The sequence below is a fragment of the Microtus oregoni genome, unplaced genomic scaffold (assembly GCF_018167655.1).
Source record: "Microtus oregoni isolate MIOR12 unplaced genomic scaffold, Mior012 000021F_ref0000039, whole genome shotgun sequence".
Taxonomy (NCBI): Eukaryota; Metazoa; Chordata; class Mammalia; order Rodentia; family Cricetidae; genus Microtus; species Microtus oregoni.
In genome coordinates, this window is record NW_024543080.1 from 17,750,560 (window position 1) to 17,758,427 (window position 7,868).

General features: G+C 40.8%; 1 non-coding gene across 1 annotated transcript; it reads right to left on the reverse strand.

Annotated features, from left to right (window-relative positions):
* Nucleotides 1-6,681: 6,681 nt before the first annotated feature.
* On the reverse strand, nucleotides 6,682-6,791 carry LOC121460982. The gene has a single exon (XR_005976129.1). It is a non-coding gene; the product is annotated as a U6 spliceosomal RNA (small nuclear RNA).
* Nucleotides 6,792-7,868: the final 1,077 nt, after the last annotated feature.

A 7,868-nucleotide genomic window follows, 5' to 3' on the forward strand; every position in this document is an offset into this window, starting at 1 on the left:
AGTCAAATCCTAGCCAGGTAATGACCTAACCACTCCTCGTCTCAGTCTTTATCTCTAAAACAATGCTTATACCTATATCTCCAAGGTTTTGTCAAGATTAAAGAATGTTATACATGAGGACAGACAAGGAAATACCACATAATTTCTGCTTTTCTTCCAATTTTGGTACTTTATGAATCTGGTCCACCATTTTGAGACTGGTCTGAAGAAAATTTCCCAGGATCTGTTTACTTAGGAGTCCTTGAAGGATCTTAGTGAACAAACTTTCAATACAGAAGCATCTAAGTGTCTGCGCTACTGGTGTCCTTAATTACACACAGAAGAAGTGGCGGGATCATCGGGGAGTCAGGCGCACCTCTCTCTGCCCACTCTCCCACTCCAGTTCCATAGGAGAGTATACACACACACACACACACACACACACACACACACACACACGGTGTGCTGGGGTGGAGATGAAGAAAATAATACAAGATATTAAAACAAAGTCCACTTTTAAATAATTATAACTTCAGTTAATTACACTGACATTTCTCAGCAAGGATTAAGTAAATCAGAAGGGGGTAAAAAGCGATTGAGAAAATAAAAAGCAAGGGTTGGACTGCCAGAGCATCTCCTTTGTCTTTCCTTGAGGAGTGTAATTAAATTAAGTGGGATTGATTGAGTGTCAAACATCTGTGGGAGTCATTTCCTAACTTCATTAATGCTATTGTGCCTGGAGAAGGCACAGTGGTAATTTCTCGCACAAGGACCTAATGAGAGTCTAGTGGTGTGATATGAGAGCCTGACACAAGCCGCTGTGTGCTCCGCTGCTGTCTGCCTGTGTGTGAGGGATTTATTAGAAATGCTGGCCTGGCAACAGCACAGTTACATTATCCACGTGGGAGTGGGACAGCGGGCCTCGGAGAGCCGGGGTAATGGAGTCATAAAGTTAAGAGTTTAGACAGCTAGCATAAAGAAATAAAAATGGGCCTGCTAAGGAGAACTAAATGGTCATAAAATAGATCATATATAATGAGGTGCAGCAGATAATGAGGTGCATTTATATGGAAAACACTAAATAAAAATTATGACCATTTCCTCTTTAACCTCATAACTATGGGGGCTTATCTCCACATCTGGATTTGCAAGGTAAACTGGGGAGAATGAATTAATGGGGAGGAAACTATCTATACTGGCCAGCTTCATTCATTATTACAGAAGTTTCAGATTGCACACGAGCACCCAGTAGAATACTTGGCACTGGACAAAGCATTATGAAAGATCTATTATTCCAATCATTTTTATAGAATTATGATAAAAAAAAGCTCTAATACCGTTGCAGTTATAAAGTAATTAAGCGAGGATAAATGTAAAGTTAGTCCTGTGTTATTCATTTTATCATTGCAATTAGAAGTTTCCTGCTCCCAAGCTTTATCGGTTCACTCATTTATCAGCCAATGAGTAGTTTCTCTGTAATAGGACTTCCGGCCAACTCAAAGATGCCAAATTGCATAAGGACAGTATTTGCTTGGCTTAGTCTTATGCAGACAACTTAAAGCGAATCATTAAAATACAAATGTATGTGGAAAACCTGATGTTCACACCAGCTCCCATGGGAACATAAAAGGCATGGAATCTGGCAGAAATCAGAACTATGAAAAATGAGTAGAAATCAGCTGGTTTTGAAATGCCATCCCAAGTAAAGGAGAGGACAGAACTACAAGCTAGCAAGCAGCATTAACAAAGATACCCAAGACCAGAGCTCAGCTGCTGAAGGTACTTGACTTCAAGCCTAACAACCTGAACTCAGTTCCCAGCACCCATGAGGTAAAGGGAGAGTCAATTCCAGGAAATTTTACTCTGTGTAAATACTTATCTCTGCTTAATACACATAGACAGAGGTAAATAGAAAGATAGATGATAGATAGATAGATAGATAGATAGATAGATAGATAGAAGATAGATAGATTTCTAGAGATACTCAAATATGAAATAGCAAGAAAATTGTGGAAACACTAGGAAAAGAAGAGTCTCTATTGCAAAATGAAACCTTAAAACCATATGCACACAAACAATAAAAGCTGACTCATCAGGTCCTATTTACATATATTTGTGTATATGCATACATTCTCACACACACCACTTTCCGTTTGTATTACACATAATAAACTAATAAACATAACCAAATGGAGATTTGACATGGCATAACTGGAAGAAGCTAGAGGGAGGGAAGGGGAGGAAAAGTGATGTGATTCTATTTCAATTAAAACATTATCAAAAACCTGAGATAAAACCGGACTTGCTGAACATAGTGGACAATGAGGACTACTGAGAACTCAAGAACAATGGCAATGGGTTTTTGATCCTACTGCACGTACTGGCTTTGTGGGAGTCTAGGCAGTTTGGATGCTCACCTTACTAGACCTGGATGGAGGTGGGCGGTCCTTGGACTTCCCACAGGTCAGGGAACCCTGATTGCTCTTCAAGCTGATGAGGGAGGAGGACTTGATCGGGAGAGGGGGAGGGAAATGGGAGGCGGAGGCGGGGAGGAGGCAGAAATCTTTAATAAATAAATTAATTAAAAATAAAATAAAAGTTCATAAACAAAAAAAAAACATGATCAAAGAGTGACCAGCCTGAGGGAACCTTGGGTTCAGAGATTAGAGAAGCCATGCTTCAGCTATGGTGAATCTCCTCTGCTTATGCCATTAGGTACTGCAACCTAATAACAAGGGTGTGCCTGTCTTGCAAGTTCACCTGCTGAAGCCTTACCTTTCAACTTCTGTACGCAGTGAAGTCTTCCATAAGACACAATGAAGTTTAAGAAGATCATGGTATTAAACTCAACTATATACTTTCAAGAAGAGGAGGAGAGTATCCCTACCTTTCTCTTCCCCCCGACCTCCATTCTATGCCTCCTCCCCTCTCTCTCTTCTCCTCCTTCCCTACCCTATCCTCTGCCTCCCTCCTTTTCTCCTCCTCTCCCTACCCTCACTCTCTGCCTTCTCTCTCTTCTCCTCCTTCCCATACCCCCATCCTCTGCTTCCCTGACTTTCTCCTTCTCCCTCATCCTCTTTTTCTTCCTCTTTCCTTTCTGGTTATCTCTCCACTATTTAAAGTCATAGCAAGAAGTCAACTGTCTATAAACCAGGAGCAGAGGCCTCACCCAGAAACTGAATCATATTAAAAACTCATTCGTGAACTTTCCAGCTTCTACCACCATTGAGAAATGAATTTCTGTTATTTAAGTCACTCCTTTGTAGTTTCTTATTATGGCACTTATTGCCTCACTGACCATTGGGGAGTCTATGTAGAGATATGTGGTCACTCATTGCTTCAAATGCACCATTTCAGTACTGGCTTCTCATTCTTCTAAACTTTGATGCAGCCTATTGAGAAAACCAGACCTGTATCTGCATCACTTTAATGTAATGACTAAATTCGTGCTGCTAATTTCTCATAACATATAATGTCCGTCTCTCATTAACTACCAGATGGGTGATGGCAAGGTAACCTCTCCCCGACGGGATGAAGACAGGAAATTTCCCATTCTCTCCCATAATCTCTTGGTGATGAAATCTATTTAAAAGCTGCTCGATAATGTAGTGACATATGGCACACAAGTTAACAGAGCGACTCTGAAGTTTTAAGATGTTTCCTTGTGTAAGACTTTATTCCACTCACAATGGGAGGCTTTATTATTCAACAGAGATATAACCCATAAATAACTTATCTCCAAATTATACCTCATAGAAGATGACAGTCTTATTTGAAAAGCAGCATAAAATTTAGTGACATTATAATGCCTATATTAGAGAACAGTGTTTGTATTTCTGGCAAATACTATATGACATACTTTCCTATAAGAAGGTGTGAAAACCTGAGGACTTGGGAGGAGTTTATGATATAGCCAAAATGGAGTTAGCCATTTTGTGACTGGACTCAGTGGTTTTGTCCTAGCATAACTTTTCGTAAAATTTAACATCTTAGAAAATGAACACATGGTCTACATATTCAGAGGGTTTGGGTTTGGAGGGATAAAGACACTGCATTCATCACTGGCTTGACAGAGACGCAGAAATGTGCCAGAGTACTGTCTACTCGCTGTCATTGTCACTACCCCCTTTATAACTTTATTAACTTCTAACTGCAGAGAAGCTGGGGACTATATTTTCTTGCATCCCTTTTCCATAACAACTGAGCTAAAAGCTGTCAGTGAGACATTAGCATGTCTTGGTAAACTATGACTCATTTTTTCTGGTGACTACAGAAATCTTGCCCTAGGTAATGCTACAGTGATTCCAGATGTGTGCTTCAGCATCTTCTTCTTCATGAGGGTCTCCAGGTGCAGCGGCTTCCTTATCTTTGGAGCCCTTATCAGTTGTGAAAGTTTTCATTTGGGGGTGGGCCTAGACTAACACCTTTCCTACTTAGCAGATTTGAAGTAGCTTATGGTGTCCTTCTCTTCACCAAAGCTGAGCCCGGTGGCAAGAAAAAGGAAGAAAAGAAGCAACGAAGCAGAGAGAAGATGGGAGGGGAGGCAGGCAACAGTGGCGTGCCTTTCACAATAAACCAGAAACAGGTGATGCCACCTCCTTAATTCTGGGGTCATTGTGTGCCAGGAGAGTAGTGTCAGTCCTCAGTCCTCCAGAATGTGACAGTAGCAGGGACTATGACTGAAAGCCCCCTTGGCATCCACAGACACCAATAAAGCATATCACTCGAGATGTCACCACAAGAAATTGTTTCTAATTCTCCAAATTATAAAATGGGAGCAGGTTGGCAGAGAGATAATCAAAGCTGACAGAATAGCAGAGCCCCTCAGAAGGCAGCCAGGGTGCAACGGCACATATGTCCAATCCCACAAGGAACTTGAGGGGATGGCTAAGTGAGAAGCTGTTTACTTCTCATAAAGAATCTTCTTTTCTGGATAAAAATGAGGCAGTGCAATTCATAAGGCAAACAATAATGCCTCTCTGAATCAAATACCTAACTCCTCTATTTTTTTCTCAGAAACCAAATGTTAGGGAAGAAAAGACAAAATATGTTAGACACATATGTTAAACAAAGGTGCTAAACATATGGATTTTGACATATTTAATCCTGAACTAAAACAATTTACTCCTGTAATGCATCCAATTTCTGGAATTACTAAGTTCATGGTTTCTTTGGGTATGCCTATGTATGCAAATGTATACATTTTCCTTAAAATCTCAACATTTTTAATTATTGAAACCTTTTTACTGAGCCACAAATCCTGTAGTTTCGTAGCATACTCACTGATCTTGGTTGTCAGCTTGACTGGCCCTGGAATCAACTAAGAGACTTGCTTCTGTACAAGTCTGTAAGTGTGTTTTCTGGATGGAGTAACTGAGGAAGAAGACCCTCTCCCAGAGTGAACAACACCTTCCATGCCAGCCCAGACCTCCAGAGTTCCAAAGGAAATGATGTTGATTTCCACCTGCTCCACTTCCCTCCATGTTGATCAGTGCATCTACTCTCCTGTTTCTGGCACTGCTGGTGCCATGCCCCGTTGACATTGAGAATCTTAACATTGCCAAGACTGGAAGCAAATTGCTCTCCCAGAAGCCTCCAAACTTGCAGTGGTACGTTGATACTACTAAAATGTTCCACCTTATAGAATGAATAGCCACTGAGTTCTAAGCCCTTCCAGTGTACAGCCATTGCTGTTCTAACCAAGTCATATCATATAAGCCAATCTTATAAAGTCCCTTTGTTTATATATACATACTATCAACTCTATTCCTCCCTGACTAGCATATTTTTATCGTCAGTACAATGGCGAAGTCCCCATATGAGCAAGGATACTTAATATTATCTGTGCAAGAACTGTTTTGAGAATCATTTTCAGACCATATTTACCAAGAGATTCATGAGTTTTCAGCTCATTATCTTGGAATTTAGGTCTTCTGGCCTATTATAATTGTCTTGGCTATGTATGTATTCTTAACCAAAGCTTCTTGAGAGCAAACAATTCTCTCAGGTCGGACAGTCCTTCATTCAGTCATCTCATCTAGGAAACTATTGGGTTACCTTCAAATTTATCCTCTTTTGTATTTTCTATATTTACGCTAAAGCAAAAGAGTTTAGAATTCTACCAGATAGGAGGTGCTTCCTCAACATGTTTTATGTGCTGAAGTCTTGGCCTCTCACAAGAGATGTTATTGAAGGAAGAGTGGACTATGATTCATCAATGAATTATCTACTGAAGGATGTACAATCTGAGGGCACTATTGCGGATTTGGGCAGTAAGGTGAGGTTGGAGGAAGTAAGTCAAGAGGGCATGCCTTAGAAGGGCATGTCTTGTCTAGTCTCTCCATCAGTCTGTGTAGCCTCTTCATCAGTCTGTGTATCTGCTTCCTGACTACCATGAGGTGAGTAACTCTACTCTGTCTCAGCTTCCCACCACAATGTTTCTGCCTCACTGAAGCCCTAAAGGCGGTGGAGCCAGACAAGTTTGGACTGATACCTCTGAAACTGTGAGCCAAAATCAAACTTCCTCTATATAATTTCCTTTTACCAGTATGTCATAATAACTGAACACTAACAAGCTCCCCTTTCTCACCCATTATAAACCAGTCCTCCCCTCTAGGCTCCTATGGAGTCCTGGCCTCCAGCTGCTCTTCCCTGCTAGGGATCTTTACTTTCCTTCTGATTTGAGTTACTAAAGGCTGTGTCAAAGTTGTTTACCAGCTCTGCTTCATGAATTTGTGTATCATCCTTGCACAGGGGCCATGCTAATCTCTGTATCATTCCAGTTTTAGTATGTGTGCTGCTGAAGCGAGCACGTGTTGCCTTGGCCTTGAGGATCAGAGGATAAGGTTTTCACCTGTTGGCCGACCTGACTGTTGGGTATATAAGCCTCCATTGTGCTATTGAATAGAGGGCTTCTTACCAGTGACTAGAGGTCCATGTCTCTGTCTTTCTGTCTCTGTCTGTGTGTCTCTTGTGTTTCAACCTCGAGCCCCTTGCCTGAAGCTCAGAATCTCGCGAACTGTATGGTAGCACATAGAGCTCAGACAGGTGTTGTGCGCTGCACTCCTATGTGAAAAAAAAAAAACTTTAACAAGTAAATAAAGAAGTGTTGGGTGTACATTCTTTTATCTTCCTTTTTTCCAGCTTTCTGGTTTAAACACCAAACCACTTAAAGCATAATGATAATCAAATTATTCTCATATAGAAAAACCTCCAGGCCACCTCTTTCTGAAGTATGACCTATTCTGCTAAGCAGCAATGTCTCTGGTTCCCATTCACCTTTCCAATATTCTCCTGTAATAATGTCTTACACACAAACTTTATGATCAGCCAAGCTAAGTTATCATTTAATTACATGCGCAAGGACTTCCACCTTAACCAGGCATTATGTGACTTTTCCTGCGAAGTTGTGAACAAGGAATTTCAGGTAGCTTGACTGGCACTAGAATCTCGTCTCCTAAGAACTGTTACTGCTTATATATTTCCCTGAAGGGGAAACGCAAATATTGTGACTCAAGAGCTTCCTGAGCTTGTAAGCCTGATTTGCTTCCTGGGCCTTTTAAATTTTTCCTGAGACTTAAACTTGCAGGGGGAAAAAGCAATACCAGGTAAATCCCCACTGGAAATTACCAAATCACCAAAAGCAATACCAGGTAAATCCCCACTAGAAATTACCAAATCACCAATTAGTTCATTGTAAAAAGTTACAGGCAAAATCCATTTATCTTAAAATGAAGTGTATAGCTTTGCATATTGCCTTCTCTCCAAGAGACAAATCAACAAAGAAAATGTCACACATTCATGTCTCCCAAAACAGGCTACTTATAATCTGTACAGCATGTCAGCAAACAAGGCGCCACCAGGCCAAATCCAACTGAAGACTATTTTTA